A 26,076-nucleotide genomic window follows, 5' to 3' on the forward strand; every position below is an offset into this window, starting at 1 on the left:
ACCCTGAGGACCCTGACGCCAAGACAGGACTGAAGGGCGGTGGGCACAGATGTAAAAGACCAAACTCTAAATGGGATGACTTAAATCTCCTCCCTAGCAAAGAGACAGCCGTCAATCACAGGGGACAGTCCCTCTTCCTACAGTAGCATCATGAGCTTTAAGCCCCTAGAACTGAGAAAAGAGGAGAGAAAATAAACTCTCATTTTATGGGGGACGAGGGGAAGGAGGAGGTTGGAAGACCTGAATTGTCAGAATTAAAACCTGAAATAGGGGAGCCTGGGTGGCTCAGTGAGTTGGGCGTCCGACTTCAGCTCAGGTCATGATCTTATGGTTTGTGGGCTCGAGCCCCGCGTCGGGCTCTGTGCTGTCAGTTCAGGGCCTGAAGCCTGTTTCAGATTCTGTGTCTCCCTCTGTCTCTCTGCCCCTCCTCTGCTCCCGCGCTCGCTCGCTCTCTCTCTCTCTCTCAAAAATAAACATTAAAAAAATTTTTTTAACCTGCAATAACTGAAATTAGCAATCAATGACTGATATGAGGTGTTCTATCATTAGGCACTTACAACAGAGACCATTTGTGTTATAGAAAAACTGAACACAGTTATAATTTGCACATCTAGGCAAAGATTCAGACCTCGTCACAAATTCAGGGGTAGGTCCAGCTCTCTGTGGCACAGGGAGATCTTCCCGTTATCCCCATATTATGTTCTCTATATACTAACCGGAAACAGGACATGAAAACTATAACCCCAACACACGGGGCTAAATAGGTTCTCCCCATCTGTCCTACGCCCATCCTACCCAAAAGACAACACAGTACTATTTGAAAAGGTCTGCACCTGCCAGCATGCACTGGATCTCTTCAAAGCCCAGTTAGGCTCTGCCTAAATATAGACAGACAGGCATGGCACCACGTGGGGTTAGGGAGACTGCGTCTAGCCCAATGAGCACTCATTCTTTGCAAATCAGAAAAAGACGCCTGTTGTGCCAGGCACTCTTGTGCAGTAAACAGCCTGCCCAAATGTACACAGCAGCCCTTGGTTGGCAAACGAGAAATTTAATCTATTTTCTTCACAAACAAGAGCTACAGGGAAGGATGCTCATTTTCTGGCTGTATTAGCCCTGGCACTGCAAATAAGGAGCAAATGCAGAGGAAGCATGATGTTTTTCTGCCTTTTTATCAGATATTCCTTTTTCTATGAAGTTGCCTGGTAGCAGGATATGTGTGAATGCTTGTTTCTTTATGTAATTCAATTAATCCATTTGCAAATGCCTTCAAGATAATGGCATTGGTTAGGTACTGGAGTTACATTGTCCTTGATAAATGCATGTGTTTTGGCCACAGGAACCTCTGTAGAAGCCATTCAGACTCAATGTACCCCTTACCTCTTCCCACAGAGCTTCTAGCTCCTAAACTAAGCAGAGGCAAATAAAGAAGATAAATTAACCACTGTGCTCTCCCCAGTAGTCCTTCAAGAGTTCTGCAGACGCTATATGTACTGATTCTTAAAGCTGTTTTTAGGATCCTCTAGAGATTTAACACGCACGTAAAATAGCCCTAGGTGGCAGTCCTAAGCAAATTATGTAAAGTTACAAAGCCTCAGATGGCTCATGATCAAAATGGGGCTTGTAATAGCCACTGTGTAAGATTTTGTGACCTAGCAGTAGAACACCTTCACCCAGTGTCCGGCACGGCGAATGTGGGTACACCTTAGCTTCATGAGCCTGTGGTTATCGCGATGCCACATGGACAGCAGAGAGGCACAACTCCCTGGCACGTGCCACATCGTCATCGTGCAGAAGCTGCAGGACTATTCCAGAGACACATACGGTTGATTCTAGAAGGTCCCGGAGATGTCCCTGTGATTACATTTAACGTTCGCATCATTCCCCCCAGGAATTCCTCACTTAAATCTGCCCTCACGGGCTCTTGAGGGCTGGACCTTACCACAGCCTCGACTGTGGGCTCCACCAGGATGGTACTGGTGTCAGTGCTCCCAGAACAGCAAGCCACCGTGGGCCAAAGTGAGCGCTGCCTTCCCGCTGTCTGCTGAGCAGAGGACGACTAACCACCATGTTTCACTGCGCCTCTCCTTCACAAAGCAACTCCTGTGATGTACAGGGACATCGACCGCTCTTTTCTCAGGACTGTCCTGGTGTTAGTTTTAAAAATCCCACATACTTGAGAACCCTCGGTCCGGGCAAACTAGAACGGTTCGTTACCCTACTTAAGTTTCAGGCACCAGACCTATGAAGCCCGCAGGAGAACAGACATCATTCTCTAGCCCCCAACTTCCTTCTGTCCACAGCCCCACCCCACCCCAGTAAACAAACACAAACCTGTATTAGCTTCCCAGTACTGCCTAACAGATTAACATGAGGTTGGTGGTTTAATACAACACCTATTCATTACCTCAGGGTTTCTCTCGACGCGAAGCCTGAGTGCATCTCAGTTGAGATCTTTGCTCAGGGTCTCCTGTGGTAGAAACCAATGTATCCATCAGCCCGAGTTCCCATCTGAAGGCTCTGGGGGGAGATCCAATAGTAAGCTCACTGAGGTTGTCAAGTGAATTCAGATCTCTGTGGTGGTAGTACTGAGGTCTTCATTTTCTTGCTGGCTGTCAGGTAAGGGCTGCTCTCAGCTCCGTGTGGTCTCCTCCATCTTCAGAGCCACCAGAGGGAGTCTCCCTTGCATCAAACACCACTCACACTTCCAACTTCATCAAGGAGAGTCCGGTCCCTGTCAAGGGCTCACCTGAGGAAGGCAGGTCCACCCAGGATAATTTCACTTTCTTTTATTTTTTTAAATTTTCTTTAACGTTTACTTATTTTTGAGAGAGAGAGACAGAGAGAGTGCAGGGGAAGGGCAGAAAGAGAGGGAGACACAGAATCCAAAACAGGCTCCAGGCTCTGAGCTGTCAGCACAGAGCCTGACAGAGAGCCAAACTCACGGACCATGAGATCATGACCTGAGCTGAAGTGGGACACTTAACTGACTGAGCCACCCAGGCGCCCCTTACTTCACTTTTTAAAAGTCATCTGTGCCAAATAATATAACTTAATCATCATCATACTTAAGGGTTTCACCCACTCTCAAGGAGAGAAGATTATACAAGGTGAGGATCACTGGGGGTCATCTTAGAATCCGGCCTACCACACCTCCTTTCCCAAAGTGTATTGAAAGCTGCAAAGAGACGCCTGATAAGAGCAAGGCTCTAACACCTCACCAGACACATCCAGACAGTCTCATTTGAGGTTCTTTAGTACAATGTCTTTGATACATTCATCTATTCTTTCTCATGGAACAAATATTTATTGAAGATCTATTATGAGTCTGGCATAGTATCAAGTGCTGGAGATCATGATAAACAAGAGACATGCCCCCTTGTCCTCATTTGGTGGGGCAAAATGAATCAATAATCATAAGATGAGTCTTTGACCACTGTGAAGAACGTGAGTTCCTATAAAGGGAGAACTTGACCCCATCCAGGGCACAGAGTGCTGGCTCCCCACCTAAATCCGCTCTCACCTTCCACTATAGAAGAAGGAAGAAGGCTGTCCCAACTGCACTGCGTTTCCCACATTCTTTCACCTGTAGGTGCGGCCATGTGACAAAGTCCTCTCCAACGAGTACAAGTCAATCAGTACCACTTCCAGGCCTGAGCCCTTAAACTCACTGTTACTCCCATGAGTGACAATGGCATGGCCCAGAGTGACCATGAGTCACTGTTGAGAATGGCAGAGCCACCGTCAGCCTAAGTTCTTTTTTTTTTTTTTTTAATGTTTTATTCATTTTTGAGACAGAGAGAGACAGAGCATGAACGGGGGAGGGGCAGAGAGAGAGGGAGACACAGAATTGGAAGCAGGCTCCAGGCTCTGAGCCATCAGTCCAGAGCCCAACGCGGGGCTCGAACTCACGGACCGCGAGATTGTGACCTGGCTGAAATCGGACGCTTAACCGACTGCGCCACCCAGGCGCCCCCTAAGTTCTTGAGTGACTACATGGAAAGAGTCCACCACCACCATTGGACCGCCATCACCATCACCACCAAAGGCAGACCAGACTGTTGTGTGAAAAGGAAAGAAACTTCTCTTTTGTTTGAGCCACTACTTTTAGGTTTATTGGTTCAGTAGTTGAGGCTTCCCCAAGTAATAGAGAACTGCATGCTGGCAGGCAAAACAAAACACGACACTTTCTTATCTTACATTTATATAATGTGTCTCTTGAAGGCTTTCACATCTAGTCGATTTAATTCTCTCAAAAATCCTATGAGACAAGTAATAGGGCATCTATTATTACACCCACCTGCCAGATGAGGCTTAGAAGAATTCAGTGACTCAGGGAGGTTCCCAAAGCTCATTAGTCATTTTTGGGATCTGTGACTGACTCACCATTTGGATTTGGACAAGTCATTCCTTTGTTTCCTTTTGCATTTATAGGATCACTCCTGTCTTCTTACCTAAGAGGAAGAAATTCTATGGAGTTTGTCTATGAAATCTTCTGACTGAAAGACAACACAAATATGATACTTGGTTCTGTAAGTTATACCTGCAGTAGAGAGATAATTTGGCAATGCCCTTTTAATTATTAACTTTTCAATACTTTGAGTCCACTGGAACGAGATGGATATGCGAAACTATAGGCTACTAAGCTACCATTGGTCATGGGTCTCAAGTTTTAATCTCATCCTTGGTACCATTCTTGGGCTCCTTTTGATTTCATTTACTCATCAGTGTACGTTATTAGAAAAACCGCATCTTTTCAAAATCGTTCATTCATTCATGTGTTCACCAAAACTGTACTGTGTAAAAGTCACTGTGCTAGGCAATGAGTATATCCAATAGTAAACAATGCGGGCACAGTCCTGCCCCTCAAGAAGATTACAGTTTAATCAGAGAAACCAATAAAGAGGCAATTTTATATAATTACAAATAGTCATCAATGCAAAGAAGGAACAGAGCCATGAAGAGTATGCGAATTGAAACACTCTTCTTATCTCTTCTTGCCTCCAGCTGCACAAACAATGCAGTCTACTGGGAAATCCAGAGTTAGGATTATTCACAAGTGCATTATTTCCAAGTTGCCAAGATAGCCTATTGTCAGCTTCTGGATGCTGGGGTAATTGCTTTGCTTCTAGGAAGTTTGGAGCTACATGTGGTACTTAGCTTTAGTAAATGGCTGAACTAAGATTTCTAATTCCAGTATGTTTCCACTCCTTCTAAACTGTTTCTGTTTTGCTTCCTTTTTCTAGTGGTAAAGGACAGAAGGAAGGAGGAATAAAGGGAGAAAGGGGAGAGAGCACAGAGGGAAGGGAGAGAACACTGTTATGACTGAGAGCCTTACTGTTTTGCACCCACCATTGTGATCATCTCTGTCCTCAGGTCATGACTGGGCACCCAGATGTAATGTGGGCTCTGAACCAATCTGGGAGGCACTTCTGTTCAAGGTCAAGGATGCCTTTAACTACGCCCTTCCTCTGAAAGCCAAAGCAGAAATAAGTGGCCCTGCCACCATAGTTCTATTGCCACCAAGCCTGTTTTATGTTTCCAAACAAGTTGACAGAAAAGTTGGTAGGATCTGAGGCCCAGGGTAAGAAGAGAAGCTATTTTAGAAAGGAAAAAAGAAGAACATTTATTGAGTGTTTATTATATGTGATAAATGCTTCGTGACAATTCTCTCATTAAGTCCTCACGACCTTACCATTCCATAATCTTCTCAGAACATTCCTCTTTCCCACGCCACCTGGCCCAGAGCGGTTGGGGTCTACCATCATGCTGTCCCCAAAACCTCCCGCATCTCTAAACCCAAAAGGCAGAGGCAAGCCCCTTGTAGAGCCAGCCTGGTCATTTTACATGCACCAATCCCCACACTTAACTAATGAAAAGCTTAGCAGAAATTGGATTAACATTTTAGGTTGATCCTAGGCTCAGAGGTATCCGGCAATGACAGTAAAATCATAGGCCTACACATGTTAATCCTGGTCTTTGTTTCTATCCCCTGCCCGTGCATTTCTTCCTTTCCTTAAGCCTGGGAGACGTCGCTCTGATGTTCTTGGCTCCCTGCACATCAGTGAGATGCGCCACCACAGAGCGGAAACCTTGGGGGAACTCAGACCCAAAACATTCGAGAATAAAGCATATGGCTTCCTCGAAGCAGAGTGGCATGGCGACACGTGTCTTTACAAACTTAACAGGCTGTAATCTGCTACAGCTGCTATGGAACGGCCTGTCTATCTTGGCATTTGACATCCTCTGTTCATAAATTAGCTTTTCAGCTGGCTTTAGGTGTGGAAACCAGACAGCTTCTCAACTGAAAGAGGTTTCTGGAGCAGAACTAAAAAGCATATTCAGACACTGGGCTAAGTCCTCATAATATTTGGGTATTTTGGTGATTAGAACAGTCATCTCTTTCTCAGTCCTCCAAACGCCAGCGCGTCCATGGGGAAGCATCACCAATTTGTACACACAGTTGTCAGGGAAAATGTCAGTCCTTGTGTGAGGAGAAATCTCCTTGTACACAGCTAGGGAAGGGTTAGGTGCACAGCAGAGTGCCATGCTCTTCTCGACCACCACCATCACCAGCACTACCGTCGCCTGCTTCACCTCTCACCACAGTCGCTTTTAGGTCTTTTCAGGTGCTCCTGCAGCCATGGTCCACCACGGCATTTTCACTCTGCGGAGCAGCCCCCTGACGGGTGAACCCTCACCAGTATAGAAGGTCAGTGACAGCAGAAATCCCAGATCCCATCGATACTTTTGACCACTGTATTCCTACCACTTCTCGCAGAACCTGACGCGTAACAGGCACTTGATGAGTGTTTGTTGAATGGACAATTAAATTCCCTTACTCTTAGATCAGTTTACTTCTCTCCCTTGGTATTTGCTTTCCCCAGCCATGGTGGGTGCTTTCTGGCCTCAGATTTTACTGTCCCCGGATAGTTGTTCACAAAAATGAATTTTCTCAGAATCCGTATTTGCTTCATACGTGCGATCTGCAAAGGAAGTACACTACTAATGTACCTGCAGTCGAAAAATGGGTTTGTTCATGGGAGCCCGAGGTAGAAGGAAGGTTCCTCTTTCCTTGAGACCATAGAGACACTGCAGTATTTTAGAATCAGCTAACCTGTCAAATCTCTATTCTGAAGGGTTTTTCCTCTGCCTAAATCATGTTGCTAATCTCCTTCATATGACTTTTTCCAAGTTTTTTTTTATAACCATAAAAGTAGCTACTGCTCATTGTTAGGATGGGGGAAAAAGGTACAAAAAGTACAAACAAGACAAATAGAAAACCTCCCCTGATGTCTGTCTCCACAGGTCACTATTCACATGCTTCCATCTGACGGTCTACACTAGTTCATCTCACTGTGGTTCTATAATGTAATATCTACCCCTTTAAATGTTATAGGTTTTTTCCTAGGATTTTGTCGCCTTTTCTTCTTTTTTTCTCATTTTCCATACTGCTCCTGGCTTATCTATGTACCATGAAGACTTCAGGTACCCTACAGGTTATTTAAATGCCCGTAGAGTTGAGTTGAATTGAAGTGAATTGACCTGTTACTCTTTCCTCCTTTCCTCCAAGGCCCGGCCAACACAGCACACAAACATCACCAGCCAAATAAAACATGCTGTGTATTAATGGCATTAGCAGAGCAGAGCTGTAGCAAAAGCTAGAATGGGAAACACAGCTCAGGCTCAAAGGACCCACTACTTCCCAGCCCTGAGCCCCGAGATTCACCTATGCTGGGAATAAGTGAGAAATAAAGACCAGCACTGCACAGATGATCCCAAATCTATCATGAATCTACCCACAGGGACAAGAATCAGGCCTGCCTCACCAGCCCCAATACAGCGGAACAGAGAGGCAGCTACAGACAGAGCACGCTCAACTCCAAAGATATGCCCTGAGCTGACATGGCTTTGCAGTCCCCACCTGGCAGGCCAGTCTGACCCATGAGGGAAGAGAGAGCAACAAAATGGAATAGCTGTACTTCAAGGGGAAAGTCCTTGACCATCTAACCTGCTAGCAGCATGGATCCAGAAAGCAAAAGAAAGAAGACAGCATGCCATTGATAACACCATCAAAACAATGGCTCTGCCTGCACTAAAATGTGGCCCATTAACTTCAAGTTCTGAGCTACTGACAAACCTTTTCTCTTGCCCTTAGCAGGGAGTGAATGAGGGATGTGAGAAGAGAGAAAGCATATTCCCTGACACTCCCCCAATTAGTCCAATTACCTATGGACTAAAGCTACAGTGAACAGACACTACTGCTCCCCAAAACGTGCCTGGCACATAGTAGATAGTCCATAGATATTGGTTGACTAAATCAATAAATGACTCCCAGACTTGTATCTCCAGTCCAGACCCATCACGAACTCCAGACCTACATAAGTCTGCTCCCCTGAGCCTTCCTTCTTCCAGCTTATCTTAGTAAACTGAACCCTTCCCTATTCACATCATCGTCTTCCAACTCTCTCTCCACCAAGTATGGATCACCTCCAAAAGAAATTAACTTACTACCTAGTAGTCAGTCTCTCTCATTCTCCCTTTCATGTTTTTAAAGAGAAACAAGGAAAAAATATTTTTTTTGATTGTTCAAAGGAATTTATCTAGACTTTGATTTCCAAGAAACATTCCTTGAAGACAACAAAGATTAGATTCACTTTCTGTTGCCTTTGCTGTATTCCCTTACTTGATGGATAATTAGCCTGCAAACTTTCCTCTTCATACCTTATGAATTATGTTTGAGGCCATTAATTCAAGTATATAAAAATTATTTTATTTTTTTAACCATATCCCCAGGCCCATACAAAATCAAGAACAAAACCTCCTTGGATATCGTATCTTACACACACATTTCTTAAGTAAATTAAAATTCTTCCACAACACTTTCTAATGTTATAGTAAAACTATCTCCCATTGCCTTATTATTCCTTGTCATTTTTTTTTCTTGGCTTTAAAATTTTGGAAATCATCCTCAACTCCTGAATTATCAGTCAAGAAAAAGCACTATTTTCTCTGTGATATGAAATGTTCAAAAGAATGTTAATAACTCTTTTTCCATGTAATTTTAAAACATCTCACTCCCTCTACAAGTTCTCTGAAAGTACCCAAAGCTTAAAGTATCAACATGAAAGACCCATATCAACACCAGTGTCTTATCATACTTCATAGTTTTTAAAAATCTGCCAACCAGTTCTCATCTTAGCAAGAGCCTAGATAATGCATTTACAGAACATCTCAGAGTTCACTGGTTTGATTTTGCTAGACATGGATCACAAATGTGTAGCATGACAAAGAATTCAAGGAAAACAATTAGGTTTGGTATCAAACAGCACTTAAATTGAAAGAGAGCAGGTATGCAACCAAGGCTTGATTATAAAAATAAATTAACACATGAAATGTGTAGACAGGGTAGAAATAAAATGTGCCCCTAGTCAGTGTCTGTTGTAAAAGGAGTCAGAGCATTCATTCACGGATTCCTGATTATTAGAGAAGAATACGATTTCTGCCCAGAAAGGACCTCAGAATGTTTATCTGCTGGCTCATGAGGATACTGTCCTGCACTTTTTTTTTTTTTCAGAGAGAGAGAGAGAAAGGGAAAGCGAGAGCAAGTGGGGGAGAGATAGAGGGAGAGGGGGCAGGGAGAGAGTCTTAAGCAGGCTCCATACCTGCGCAAAGACCAACTCAGGGCTGATCCCACGACCATGAGATCATGACATGAGCCAGAACCAAGAGTCGGAAGCTTAATCAACTTAGCCATCCGGGCACCTCTGTCTTGCATTTTATTTTACCTGAAATATTTGAATAATCAAAATATTCCATTCACCAAGTTATAGAAATGAATAAATCTTACCATATAAAGTAGCTCTTGGCATTCTCAGCCATCATCCCTACTTTTTTATTATCTGGCTTGCATAAAGCTATTAAAGTAATTCTTGTCAGAATTGGGCATTTTTTCTGGAGGAAAGTATTTGCAATAGCTTCCTTTTAACTTATGAATTTATTCAAATAAATATCTGCAGGCAGGGACATCTCTGGAATATGAAATACTTGAAATGTGTATATTCTATGGAGTAAGAGATCTGACCTCCAGTCATGAATCTACACTTCTCAGCGGTGTGGTCTTGAGTAAATTATGTTTTCTGACCTGAAATTTTTTATTTGCAAAGTAGAGATTATGGCAATACCTACCTCACAAGATTTTGGTGAAAATTTAATGAAATTATACATGCAATGAGACAAAGACAACTCCTGATACATGCAGGCACCCAATAAATGTTATTTGCAAAGAAAGTACAGATGAATAATTTTACATCTTTAAATGAGGAAAGTCTTGCCTGCTTGGGATTCCCTACCCTCTCTCCCTCCCTCTCTGCCCCTCCCATGTCTCTCTCTCCCACTCTCTCTCTCAAAACAAATAAATGAATAAACTTTAAGAAAAAATCATTTTAAAAAGTAATAAAATAAGGAGGAAAGTCTTTCCATGCATGGTAAAAAGCAAGAAACCATAAATTAAAATATTAATATGTTTACATGAAACAAACGTTTTTTAGTAACAAAAATGTTTCAGTCAGGAATAAAAGACATTTCAGGAAAAATATGTGGAACATATACACCAGGAAAAGGGTGAACGCAGTGCATCACGTTCTTATAAATCGGTATGAAACAGGAAAAAAATCAGTGAAGAATGTGAATGGGCAATTCAAAAAGATGGGGCCGATATCTCCATGGACAGATACTTAGTCTCACTAGTAATCAAAGAAATACAAACAGGGGTGCCTGGGTGGCTCAGTCAGTGAGCGTCCGACTTCGGCTCAGGTCATGATCTCGCGGTTTGGGAGTTCGAGCCCCACTTCAGGCTCTGTGCTGACAGCTCAGAGCCTGGAACCTGCTTTGGATTCTGTGCCTCCCTCTCTCTCTGCTCCTCCCCCACTCAGACTCTGTCTCTCTTTCAAAAATAAATAAACACTAAAAAAAAAAAGAAACACAAACAAAACAACAGATTGGCTATGATTAAAAAGATGGGCAAAACTCCACATTTGCAAGTGTGCAGGCTGCTCCAGTCCATGTCTGGTAAGTATACTGATTGCTTGAATCTTCTTAAAGGGCTCTTTAGTGACATGTATTCTCCCTTCTTGGTTATACTTAATTTGGGAGGGGTATTCTACATAGGTATTATTTCCACAATCAGACAAAACAATAAAAATGTTTTCATTTTATAAAATTAAAATACTATTCTCAGGGTTATTATGAAAATGGAATGATGCTCTCTTCCAAATAAGATCCCAGACAGCCTTACAGGGAGCAGTCATCACAGTAATTATGACTAACATCTATGAGGCACCTCAGAAATGGCAAAGTACTGCCATTTACCTCAATTCTCACAACTGCTGGACATAAACTGAGCTGAAACTCTCATTGCTCCATTATGAATGATTATGAGCCTAGAGGCTCTTTTTATCCCCAGGGACAGTGCCCCATGGACTGGAAAAATGGAAAGGAGGCCAAAATTCAGGAACCTGGACCATCTTCTCCACTGACCATCCCCTAGAGGGCACTCAATTGTCAGTAAGTTAGTACCTGCATAGCATCTTTTTGCCTATGGTTCCTAGGCCTACAACAGCATATTGCATAAAAGGGACTGCTTGCCATCTTTTGAATGTCAAAGAGAATTACTCCTCATTGCAACTTCGTGAAATCAGTATTGTTTGTCAAGGTCCTTATCAGATCTGTCCAGGGATTTTTTGAGAATTGCCCTGTCTTGCCAGTAAGGCCTGAAATCCACACCCTTAACTATGACCCCATCAGAAACAGTGATTGGACAAAAAGTAGGACTGGGCAAACGGCCCTGCAGGTATCCCAGACCCCAAGTTCATAAAACCTCCACTCCTACCCACCCACCCCATCACACTTGTCAGGCCACTTTTCTTTTTCTTTTTAGTATTTTTTTAATGTTTATTTATTTTTGAGAGAGTGCATGCACGTGCACACACACAGACACAAGTGGGGGAGGGGCAGAGAAAGAAGGAGACACAGAATCTGAAGCAGGCTCCAGGCTCTGAGCTGTCAGCACAAAGCCTGACACGGGGCTCGAAGTCACAAGCTGTGAGATCATGACCTGAGCTGAAGTTGAACGCTTAACCAACTGAGCCACTCAGCAGCCCTGGCAGGCCACTGTTCTATATCAGGTGCCCAATATGCTTATCCTCTTTCTCTCTCACATTTTTTCAAGAAGTGAACTCAGAAAAAAAATCCACAAGACTTCAGAAGCTCATTCATACCATAGTAAAAATGAGGCCAACAGCAATGGCATTATGGCATTTCATAACCACGAGACAAAAAATGTAAGGTAATACAATGAGACTACTCTAAGTAGGATCTCAGGGCATTCAAACACTGGCAAAATATTTTGAGGCAAGACGCTGTTCCTGATGTCATATTAACAATGGTGGTGCCATGTAACAATTGTCCAGAGAACCTAGGCCTAGATTTAGCCGGATTTGAGTATCTAAACTCCGTTTATCAGTATATCTTGAAAGTTAGGGAATTTTTCTGAAATACATTAAACCTTCTCTATGGGACCTTAAACTTCACTAGCAATTGACTATTAATAGCTCATATGAGCACTAAGTTTACTTAGAATGTTCTGAAACGCCTTAAGAGACTAAGAATGCCTTTAGAGTCTTAAAAAAGAATATGCCAGAGGATAGGGGTAGCAACTTTTTGGCCTGAAATAAGTCATAGCAACTAGTATGAGCTCTATTAGAAAAAAGCTCTATTAATGAAATCGTTTATTTTCTATATCAACAAAAGGTCAAGTACTTGAGGGCACAGAAAGCTGTCCATGATATATATTTTTAAGTAAGCTAAAAGTATGACTACTATGGCTCCATTTTTTAAATGTATGTAACAGGGCTTTGTTTTCAAGGAGTGGCAATTAAACCAATGTGTTTTCACTCTCAGTCATCCATAGTTCCAAATCATCCTATGACTACCATATCAAGATTCCTGTCAGATAGCCTCAGACAGGTCCTGCCATAGTGCACAGAAGGCACTCCTTCCAACAGTAGGAATCTACCCCGAGGCTGTGCCTTCTGAAGTAGTTAAAGGAAGAATAAGGGAAATGAAGGATGCAGGCTTGTGCAAGCATTCTCTCTTGGGGTTGATGGCTCAGAGATGAGAAGGCAGGAGCCTATCTGGTGCATAGTTTGAAAAGAATGCCGAAAACAGAGGGTCTGTCACCCTGCTTCCTTTAAGTAAGCCCAAATTGCCACGCGGTTTTCTTCTGTACTTAATAGACATCACACACTGTTGGAAAATGAAAACAATATATGGTCCCCATCGTATGCCCATACCATACACACAAAAATAAACTCACACAATTGTGTGTGTGAGATGGGAAGAATATCTATCACCTGTCCAGTAGAGATGACAGAAGTCAGAGCTAGATAAATGATGTGGCATGTGAGTTAGAGTGGGCACTCTTCCAATCTGATCTGGCAGCAAACCTTTCTCCCTCATAGTAAACACAGGCCCCAACTTGCTTCAAAGCCCTGGCCACCAGAAACTGAAATCAGTTCTCCAAATTAGACAAAAAACCATCTATTGGTTTTAATTAGTCATTAAAAGTGCTCTATTAAGTAGAAAGAATGTATTCAGTGACCAATCCAAAGAGTAATCTTCCCTAAGGAGATTCTGCTTAGCATTCTCTAACAACACAGCAAGAGAGAAGTTCTAGACAAAGCAGCTATGATTAGCAAATAAAAAGAAAAGAGAGGAAAATCTTATGGTTTAGGTTTCAAAACTGTCTATGTGCCATATAACACAATAACATGTTGCCAAATGCAGTCAAGCTATGGAAAGCATGACCTGTAATCATTAAAAATAGTGCTTAATGTCTTTTCATTCCCCCACAAATTTAAATTTAAGACAGATGACATGACTAGACTCATCCCAGACAAGTTAGACAGGGTTTTGTAGTTTTTTTGTTTTTTGTTTTTTGTTTTGTTGTGTTTTTTTGGTTTTGTTTTTTTTGGTTTTTTGGTTTTTTGGCTTTTGTTTTTTGGGTGTTTTTTTTTTTTGTTTGTTTGTTTTCTTTTGCCTCTCATTATTCCCAGACTATGATTTTCTAAGAACTAAAACCTTTACATGTGACTGACCCTTCCAACCAACTGGAGTTGCCAAATGGGTCTGAGCCTAAGGCTATATCCGGGGAGTTCTATAAACTTTGCATAGTGCCAAATACATAATCCTGGCTTCCAAACTTTCACAATATGCTTTTGACAATGGCAAGACAAAAGGAAAATTGTTATTGCAGTTAAAGCAATTGTTCAATGGAGCCAAGGCTTGTGGAAAAATGATAACTGCATTAAAAAACTTGGATCCTGCCTTCTTGGGTATGACATGACCAAGGTATTATAGGGGCACAACAAACAGCTTCCAAGGCCTTCTGCCTGCTGAGTGACCAATGAAGCTGGAAGTCAAAACTTCTGAATTTTTGATTCACTTCTGCCTAAGTTTGGCTAAAAATCACCATCCAGTACCACTTACGTGTTTGGAAATCCTCTAATGAACCACATTAGAGGTTCTGTAACCACATTTTCCCTTGTTTTTTTCTTGGAAATGCCAAAAGGGCTCAGTCACCTATGTTGTTGAAGAGTAACAAAAGCTGGAAAGCTACAACTGAAAATACTTCAAATATCATTGCATGGCGGTTTAAGCCAAGCTTAGTTTTCTATGCTTTGTCCAAGTTCATATTGAAAGCAGTTTCTTTTTTCTGAGCACATGTTCAAATGGGAAGGCAATTTCAATAAGAAGTATTAATTGAAAACCATGTAGCAATGTAGCCTACATTGAAACATAAAAACATGCAAATGAGATTTAGCACCTGCCTCTGAGAATCTGTAATTGATACCTTCAAGATAAAAGTATTTAGTATCTATTATAGGACAAGAAAACCATGATCCCTTTACAGAGCACACAGAATGGTGGAATGACTGATAATCAAACAAGCGATTACAATTCATTGTGGTATGTGTCATAATAGAAAAAGTCTGGGGCGCCTGGGTAGCGCAGTTGGTTAAGCGTCCGACTTCAGCCAGGTCACGATCTCGCGGTCCGTGAGTTCAAGCCCCGCGTCAGTCAGGCTCTGGGCTGATGGCTCAGAGCCTGGAGCCTGTTTCCGATTCTGTGTCTCCCTCTCTCTCTGCCCCTCCCCCGTTCATGCTCTGTCTCTCTCTGTCCCAAAAAATAAATAAAGGTTGAAAAAAAAAAAGAAAGAAAGAAAAAGTCTGGGATGGTGTGGGGGTACAAATGGACACCTAACATGAGCTTGGGAAAGTCAAGAAAGGCTTTTTAAGAGGGGGCTGGAGCCTGAACTCTGAAGAGATTTTTTGAGATAAAACAAGAATATTCCCAGTTTTAGAGAAGATTATGCTGGTAAGGGTAGGTGCTTGTTTATGGCTTATTACTCACTTATCAATTCCACAAATATTTATTGAACACGCATTGTGTTTCAAGCATACAGTAAAAGGGATTCTCTTCTTAATGTTATCATATCAGTAGTAATGGTAATATCAAAAATAGTATTACCTAATAAGTTACAGATCATGTGTCTATTAATTGTTTCTTTCATGCAATAAACACTGTACTGAATGAATGCCTAAGAAGATAGCTGATATTCCCCAAATTGCTGACATGGAAAGGAGTCAAAATCAGGCAAAGCTTTGGCGCACAACTCATGTTAGTTCAACTAGTTAATTATTCATTGTACTTCAATTCTTTGTGCTATGCAAAACATGCTGATTTTAAAATACATAGGAAGTTTTGTCAGGGATCTGATTCTAATCATTCCATTTATTTACAAATACTAACTGTGCAAAATAATATAGGTAATATTAAATATATGATTAAAATATATGGAAACGGGGCACCTGGGGGCTCAGTCGGTTAAGCATCCAACTTTGGATCAGGTAATGATCTCATGGTTTGTGAGTTTGAGCCCTGCGTTTGGCTCTGTGCTGATGGCTCAGAGTCTGAAGCCTGCTTCAGATTCTGTGTCTCCCTCTCTCTTTGCCCCTCCCCTGCTCACACTCTGTTTTTCTCTCCTTCAAAAATAAATAAACATTAAAATATATGGGAACAGTAACATAATTGGGGATGGAGACAGTAATGTGCTAATAGATACTTAACAAGTTCTCAAAAGAAATCAAAATTGGGGCACCTGGTGGCTCAGTCAGTTAAGCATCTGACTCTTAATCTCAGGGTTGTAATTTCAAGTCCTGCACTAGGCTTTGTGCTAGGTGTAAAGCCTACTTAAAAAAAAAAAATCCTACTTTGACTGTTTTAGTTTCTGTGATATAAATACTCCCTACAATGGCCAATTTCAAATTATCATTGTTTTACCGATTAGTTTGCAAAATTTCTGAAAATTTATCAATCAACCTTCAGGAGCTGATATGAGCCAGCACTGACACATCACTAGGTGAAGTTAAGAGATATAAACTCTTCTAGTTTCTTGCATTGTCCTGGATGCATTAAAAGTAATAATTTATATTAGTCTCTAACAAATAATAACACATGTTGTCATTTCTAAGTAACTATTAAAAGAAGAGTAGGAAAATGTATTAGTAATAAGCAAGTAGAGTGGAAATGGAATAATGAGAAATATTTAATAAATCAAGAAAAATGCAAGAAAGGAGGGAAAAGGAAATGTAAAATAGGTGGGACAAATAAAAAACTAATAAGATTGTAGACGTAAACCAAAGTATATCAGTAATTGTATTAAATGTAAATGGACTATATACCACAATTAAATGTCAAAGTTGTCAGGGTGAACATAATCTAAGCCCTAACCACATGATGCTTAACAAACACACTTTAAGTATAAAGATTTAAAAGGAATAAAAGTTAAATGATGGTGGCAGCTCTTCCTGCCAACAGGTCCTGTCTCCGTGCTTTAATAAAATCATCTTTTTGCACCAAAGACATCTCAAGAATTCTTTCTTGGCCATCAGCTCCAGACTCCCACCACTCCAAAACCCCATCATTTTGGCACCCTTACATGGGTTTCTAGTCTTTGCATGTGAACTCTGAGCCTCAGTGCAAACTTGGTGAGTACTTCCTCTGATCTCTCCGCTTAGGGTCTTTTCAGAGAGTATGGTCTTATTGGAACACTTTCATGTTGGTTGTTCAGGCTGCAATCCGCTAGCCCATGGCTACTCTACAGGGAGGAGAAATCCCACCTTTTGGCTAGAAGTTAGTACCCTGGCCAAAATGGTAAAAAGACGAAGAAACTTGATGCCCTCTCTTTGTTTCTGTCCTTATACAAAGCTGTCTGTCTTGGGTGGGCATAGGACAGCCACCTAAGTGACTAGCATGGCTGACAATCTTAAGACTCCCATGTGAAGTTTCCTTCTCATTGGTCTAAAGTGATCCCCTCCATATCCCTGGTGTAGCCACTTCTGGTCAAGAGACTTCCACTCATAAAAGGTCAAAACCAGTACCCAAGTGAATTAAAACCCAACCAGGACCATTTCCTAGGAAGTCAGCTATAAGGACTATACGTATTGGAATGTTTGCTTAGATCATGATAGATTTCTAGCTTTACTGGTTTCCATCGTTGTCCTCTACTATAGAACTGGGTAATTTCACTTTGTTAAACTTCCCCAGTGTTTTCCATGGGTTAAAAACAGCAGGTTCTTCCTGGCCTTCTCAGCAAGGCAAGCCAAGGTGCAACATGGCCTTCTCAGCGTGACTGCTATGGCATGGCCTTTGCAGCAAGGCATACACAAGCACCCATTGTGGTCTAGAATGCAATGCAGAATCAGGGGGAGGGCTGGCCTCCCTCCTACAGGGCCTTTACAGCAAGTGGTGATCATAGCGATTTTGTTCCAGGGACACCTCGGGTCACTTTGACTCAGGAACCTCTGACATATCCTGCATGTTGGGATGCCACCTGGGAGTCAGAGGGTGGGGGGGGGAAGTCATGGGGGAGATTTTCTTGGTAATGGATTACCTTTCTTCAGTCACCAAAGACTCTCCCTTGGGATGCCTTTTAACCCACTGGAAACAATCTGGATTGCAAAATTTAGGAAAGGACTGATCTCCTGTAACATTGCATGGCCTCAGTAGGATCTATAAGTTTGATCTCTTCTGCAGGAAATAGGACAAATGGACAGAAGTACCCTAGGTCCAGGCCTTCATGGCTCTAAATCAGGACCAAGACCTAAGGATCTAAACAGGCCTACTCCAAATAAACCCAGCTTGCTGGAGGAAACACAGATCATCCTTAATGAAAGGGAGCCTGATTCTCTCACTGTTCCTCCTTCTAAAAGATGTGGGGGCTTCTCCTCATTCATTTCCCAGGCTAATGGCTATAATTGGAACTAACAGTCTTTGGTAAGTCTATGTCAGGAGAGGGACTTTAAGTAATATTCCCAAGTAGCTGCCAAGATTCCATTCGTTTCAGGAAAATTCCTGTCTTCTCTGGCCTGACATGGACTGCATATTTCCACTTCAGTGGGAAAAAAATATATATGACTCTGCTCATCCATGCAACCTGATGAGGTTTATATATAGGAAGTCTCTTCTTCTGCCTTCTTGCCTCTTCTGCACCTTGACTCTTCTGTATCCTCTGTTTCTGCACCATCTTAGGTGTGGCTTGCATAACAGGCTTCCAGCACCATTGGCTCCTCCTGTCACTGTTAAGGAGCAATAGAACACCCCCCAGACTTAACCACACCCACGACTGACAATGGGGAACAAATTGACTTTTAAGTGGACACAGGTGGAACATATTTGATATTTAAGCAAATTTAAATGTGTTGGTTTACAGAAATGGACCCATAAACATATGGCCAACTAATCTTTGACAAAGCAGGAAAGAATATCCAATGGAAAAAAGACAGTCTCTTCAGAAAATGGTGTTGGTAAAACTGGACAGTGACATGGAGAAGAATGAACCCGGACCACTTTCTTATGCCATACACAAAAATAAACTTAAAATGGATGAAAGACCTAAATATAAGACAGGAAGCCACCAATATCCTAGAAGAGAAAACAGGCAACAACCTCTTTGAGCTTAGCTGCAGCAACTTCTTACTTGACATGTCTCTAGAGGCAGGGGAAACAAAACGGACCTCAAAAGTAAACAAGGGACCTCATCGAGATAAAAAGTTTCTGCACAGCAAAGGAAACAATCAACAAAACTAAAAGGCAACCGATGGAATAGGAGGAGACATTTGCAAATGACATATCAGATAAATATTAGTATCCAAAAATCTATAAAGAACTTATCAAACTCAAAAACAAATAATCCAGTGAAGGAATGGGCAAAAGACACGAATAGACACTTCTCCAAAGAAGACATCCAAATGGCTAACAGATACATGAAAAAATGCTGAACATCATTCATCATCAGGGAAATACAAACCAAAATCACGGTGAGATACCACTTCATACCTGTCAGAATGGCTAAAATTAACAACTCAGACAACAACAGATGTTGGTGACGATGTAGAGAAAGGGGAACCCTTTTGCACTGCTGGTGGGAATGCAAACTGGTACAGTCACTCTGGAAAAACAGTATGGACATTCCTCAAAACATTAAAAATAAAACTACCCTACAACCCAGCAACTGCACTACTAGATATTTATCCAAAGGATACAGGAGTACTATTTTGAAGGGGCACATGCACCTCAATGTTTATAGCAGCACTATTAACAACAGCCAAAGAATAGAAAGAGCCCAACTGTCCATCAGCTGATGAATGGACAAAGAAGCTGTGGAATGGACTATTACATGGAGATCAAAAGCAATGAAATCTTTCCATTTGCAACAATATGGATGGAACTAGAATGTTTTATGCTAAGCGAAATAAGTCAGAGAAAGACAAATACATGATTTCACTCATATATGGAATTTAAGATATGAAACAGATGAACATAAGGGAAGGGAAGCAAAAATAATAAAAAAACAGAGACAGAGACAAACCATAAGAGACTCTAAATACAGAGAACTGCAGGTTGCTGAAGGGGTGTTGGGTGGGGGGAAGGGCTAAATGGGTGAGGGGCATTAAGGAGGATCCTTGTTGGGATGAGCACTGGCTGGTATATGTAAGTGATGAATCACTAAATTCTATTCCTAAAATCATTATTACACTATATGTTAACTAACTTGTATTTAAATTTTAAAAAATAAAATTTAGGGGCACCTGGGTGGCGCAGTCGGTTAGGCGTCCAACTTCAGCCAGGTCACGATCTCGCGGTCCGTGAGTTCGAGCCCCGCGTCAGGCTCTGGGCTGATGGCTCAGAGCCTGGAGCCTGTTTCCGATTCTGTGTCTCGCTCTCTCTCTGTCCCTCCCCCATTCATGCTCTGTCTCTCTCTGTCCCAAAAATAAATAAACGTTGAAAAAAAAAATTTTTTTTTAAAATAAAATTTAAAAAAATGTGCTGGTTTAACTAAAGTAGACATGTGTTTAGAGTTATCAGCATTAAATATAAAATTTTCATTCTATCTAGGTTTACTGAAGGTCAAATAAGCTCGTGGTTTCTGTTGCAATTTGTTAGCAGAAAGATGACTTAAAATGATAGTTAATTCTGTCTCAAATTTTTCATGGGTAATTGTTAAGATACCTTTCAAAGTCTTTGGTAACCTGAAACTTTAAAGCTTACATGCATGATAAATTGGACTGAATTTGTTAAATATCTAGGTCTTTTCCAAATAGAATGGAGAGCTGAAGCATTGATTACTAAATGTAGGTTTGTGGGTTTTGGCTTCTTATTGCAAAGAAGCTAAGGACATTTGCGTCTAATGGTAAAAATTCTTGGTGCTTTATTAAAAGATTGTACTATGAAAAACCTGCTTTCTGCTAAATAGATTCATAAAAAGGGTTTTGACAAATACAAGTATTAGACATCTTTAAGATAATAAAACTAAAATGGGTAAGAATTTCCAGAACTAAAAAGCTGCATTCCAACTGAACAAGAATTAGGAGTATGGGACTAACTAAATTAAGGGAAAAGATCATAGTTTTTGTGACTTTTGTTGGAAATATTGCTGGTTCTCTAATGTTTGCTCTTTAGATTAAGGAAATTTTCTCTCAATATATCTATGACTTATAGAGGGGCACCTGGGTTGCTCAATCTGTTAAGCATCTGACTTCAACTCAGGTCATGATCCCATCATTTTTTGGTTCAAGGCCCACACCAAGCTCTGCACTGGCAGTGAGGAGCCTGCCTAGGATTCTCTCTCTCCCTCTCTCTGTTTGCCCCTCCGCTACTTGTTCTTTCTCTCAAAAATAGGTAAAGTTAAAAAAAATTTTTTTAAAGATATCTATGACTTAGAGAAATAGAATAAAGTATTCATTTGTGAACAAATTAAAGTGTTTAACTTTCTCTCTACCTGAAACCTTCAGAAATTCAAAAACTCTCAGTGAGTACTCTTTCTTTCATGGCAATTACAGTTATTTGCATATTTTCAATAAAAATCTTCTCCTTGTAACAGGACACCATTGGAAACATTGGTTATTTTACCAAGGGTTTGACTGGAATGCCATATTTGAGAGAGACGCGCATAGTCTCAGGTATGACCATACAGCTCTAAGGAACTAATGTTGACGTGAAGTCAATAAAGCCCCTTGGAACTGCTGACCTGATACCCTGCTTACAGAGTTCCCAGCAGCCATACCAGGTGACTAAAGAATGTCACTTCCTGGCAGGTGCAGGAACCTCAGGATATTTGGGGGACTTTGTGAAGAGGAATTCACCCAAATCTACAGGTATTGCAGGCATGTCTAATGGCTTGGCTTCTGGCCTGTCTCTGTCCCTCACACACTCTCTTTCTCTCTCTCAAAAATAAATACACTTTTAAAAACGATTTTTTGTAGAAATATAAAACTTTTTAATTTGTATTAAACAAAAAAAAGTTGATGGAATTAATAGGAGCAATAGACAAATCCACAATTATAGTTGGAGATTTCAACACTCCTCAGTAATTAATACAACAAGAAGACAGACAGTCAATAAGATTCTAGAAGATTGTAACAAGACTATTAACCAACTTGACCTAATTAACATTTACATAACATTCAGCTAACAACTGCAGAATATTTATTCTTTACAAGGGTACATGGAAACATACAAAAACTTGACTGTATGCTGGGCCATAAGGCAACTTGCAACAAATTTTGAAATGACTAAAGTCATACAGAGAACAATCTCGAACCATGGTTAATTATTATATCAATATCAAAAGATAACAAGAAAACTCTAAATGTTTGGAAATTAAGCAATATATTTCTAAATAATCTGTAGGCCAAAGAGGAAATCACAACGGAAAGTATTTTAACTGAATAATAGCAAAAACATATAGCATACTAAAACATGATTTACTGCTAAAGCAGTGCATATGGAGAACCATAGTGCCTTACATGCCTCTATTACGAAAGACTGAAAATCAGTGACCTAAAACTACATCTCCAAAACTTAGAAAAATAAGCAAATGATACACAAAGAGTGAAGAAACAAGGAAATGACAAAGATATAAAAAATAATTAATGAAGTGGAAACAAATTATTCAGTAGAAAAAAAATTAACAAAACCAGAAGTTGTTTTGTTTTTAAGATTAATAATTAATAAATTTCTACTAATTCCTATCAAGAAAAAACAGAAAGTTACAAATTACCCTTACCAGAAAAAAAAAGGGGCCATCACAGATTTAACAGACATTAAAAAAAAAAAAAAACAAGAGATGATATTATAAATTATCTTAGGCTAATTTGAAAATTTAGGTGAAATGGATAAGTTCTGGGAAAATACAACTTACCAAAACTAACATAAGAAAACATTTAAAATCTGAATAGTATTATATGTATTAAAGAAATTTAATGTTTAATTAAGAAACTTTCCACAAAGAAATCTGTACATTCACCTGGCCTCAACAGTGATCATCCAAATATTTAAGGAGGAAATAATAACATCAATTAATATTCCTTATTTCCAGAAAATAAATATGAAAAACATTTCTAACTTATTTGATGAAACCAGTATAAATTACTCCCAAAATCTGACAACACATTATAAGAAAGAAAATTATAGGCTGAAGTTCCTTATAAAGAGAAATTTTAGAAAATCAAATTAGCAATATGTAAAAATTATGATACACCCTAATCAAATAATTGGTTTATTCAGGAATGTGGAGATGATTTAATATTCTAAAATCAGCCTTGGGGCTCCTGGGTGGCTCAGTCGGTTGAGCATCCGACTTCGGTTCAGGTCAAACTGCACACAGTTTGTGAGTTCGAGCCCCGTGTCGGGATCTGTGCTGACAGCTCGGAGCCTGAAGCCTGCTTCAGATTCTGTGTTTCCCTCTCTCTCTGCCCCTCCCCTGCTCGTGTGCTGTCTCTGTCTCTCAATAAGAAATAAACATAAATGGGAATGCAAGCTGGTGCAGCCACTCTGGAAAATAGTATGGAGGTTCCTCAAAAAACTAAAAATAGAACTAACCTACTACCCAGCAACTGCACTACTAGGCATTTCTCCACGGGATACAGGTGTGCTGTTTCAAAGGGACACATGCATCCCCATGTTTATAGCACCCCCATGGCTATCAACAATAGCCAAAGTATGGAAAGAGCCCAAATGTCCATTGATGGATGAATGGATAAAGAAGATGTGATATATATATACATTAGAGTAGTACACGGCAATCAAAAAGAATGAAATCTTGCCATTTGCAACTACGTGGATGGAACTGGAGGGTATTATGCTAAGTGAAATTAGAGAAAGACAAAAATCATATGACTTCACTCATATGAGGCCTTTAAGAGACAAAACAGATGAACACAAGGGAAGGGAAACAAAAATAATATAAAAACAGGGAGGTGGACAAAACAGAAGAGACTCATAAATATGAAGAAAAAACTGAGGGTTACAGGGCGGGGGGGGGGGAGTTGTGGGAGGGGGGATGGGCTATATGGGTAAGGGGCACTAAGGAATCTACTCCTGAAATCATTGTCGCACTATATGCTAACTAATTTGGATGTAAATTTAAAATAATAAAAAATAAAATTTAAAAAAAAAACAAAAAAAATAGAAACCAAAAAAAAGAAACATTAAAATAAATAAATAAATAAATAAATAAAATCAGCCTAAGAAAGTCTTCATATCAACAAGATGAAAATCATGAAAATCTCAATAGATAAAATTAAAATTCCATATATGACTTAAAAAGCTGTTAACAAAACAGGAACAGAAGGGAACTTCCTTAATCTTATAATGAGTATCCACATAAAAGCTACAAAGCAAACATTTAGAGGATCAGTTTAAGAAGTCAATATCTGAATATTAGCAGTTCTAGAAAAAGAGAACAAAAAACAAAAAGGAAGAAATTATCAAAGAAATAATAAGGGTGTTGGGGCGCCTGGGTGGCGCAGTCGGTTAAGCGTCCGACTTCAGCCAGGTCACGATCTCGCGGTCCGGGAGTTCGAGCCCCGCGTCGGGCTCTGGGCGGATGGCTCAGAGCCTGGAGCCTGTTTCCGATTCTGTGTCTCCCTCTCTCTGCCCCTCCCCTGTTCATGCTCTGTCTCTCACTGTCCCAAAAATAAAAAAATAAACGTTGAAAAGAAAAAAAAAAAAAGAAATAATAAGGGTGCTATCACAGTGTATTAGCATATCACCAGCCAACAAAGAGAAAGCACTCTAGAAATTTTGAACAGAGATTTCTTTTCTGTCCATTTATTGAAAGAAAAAAATTGACCTTGAAGAAAAGATTATGTGATATCATATAGCTCATATTTGCAGGGAATCTGGACCAAAAACTAGAAGAATTTCATTTGCAAGATCTTGGACCCCTATAATTATTTCCCATTAATCCTTGATCTCCAAGGAAATGGAAGCAAACACCTCAGTTTCAAGATATTAGAGTGAGTTTTTGCAGTCTAGCCACCGACCTACCTCTTAAATAAGAAATTTCCATTGGGAACAAAAAGTGGTCTTAAGTCACTGACATAAATAAAACCATAAACACACGTTAGCTCAGGAGGAATTCCTTAATCATGAATGGCTATATTAGTAACATGCAGAAAAATACTTTACAAAACTCACACACAAAAAAAATAGAGCAATTACAACAAAAGCAATAAGATATGTTCACCTCCTACAGCCCCTTTGTCAAGAGATGGATGTATTTGCCCTGAACAGTGTTTTCAGAAATAAAAATTTCACATAACTTTCTCTTGATAACATTTGGTATATCTTGAAACAATTGTGTTTCTCTTGAAATATTTGAAAATCTAGTAACATTTGCCTAAATTTTTACAAGACAGCAATTGGCTGATGCTGGGAAGCAGCTACTACCCCTTTAAAATGAAGCATTCACTTCCTAATTTGCTACAGCAGCAATCCCTCCCCACTGTCTTCCCTGAGGCCCACTTAAATCGTTTATCTTAGATGGCCACTACCTCTGGGTATATAAGTTTGTGACCTGTGTCCTGTATCTATGTCACTCAAAATGCAGTCCACAGACAAGCGGAATCAGTAGTACCTAGAAGCATGGAATAAATGCAAATTCTCTGGCCCACTACGGACACATTGAATCAGAATCTCTGAGGGTAGGGTCCTTAATCACATTTATGTCCCATATGAAACCCTATGTTAGCAATTGCTTTTTTTTTTTGTTTGTTTGTTTATTTGGGGAGGGTAGGGGCAGAGAGAAAGGAAGACAGAGAATCCCAAGAAGGCTCCACACTCAGCACACAGCCTGACATGGGGCTTGATCTCACGTACTGTGAGATCATGGCCTGAGACAAAATCAAGAGTCAGACGCCTAACCAACTGAGCCACCCAGGCACCCTGGCAATCGCTTTTAGAACCTACTATGGAAAAGCTTTGTTTCCCATAAGAATGGGTTTGTTTTTTCTTCTCACACAAAAATATACCCCACCTTTCCTTAGTTACCAGAAGGTTCAGACATTAATCCTGTGGATCTTTCCTCGGGTGACTATATGGTCTGTATACCTGTGTTCTAGTCCCCCTTGTCACTGTCCCTTGGTTTTTGCCCTCTATTGAAATGTATTATTT

Source organism: Leopardus geoffroyi, chromosome D4, assembly GCF_018350155.1.
Source record: "Leopardus geoffroyi isolate Oge1 chromosome D4, O.geoffroyi_Oge1_pat1.0, whole genome shotgun sequence".
Taxonomy (NCBI): domain Eukaryota; kingdom Metazoa; phylum Chordata; class Mammalia; order Carnivora; family Felidae; genus Leopardus; species Leopardus geoffroyi.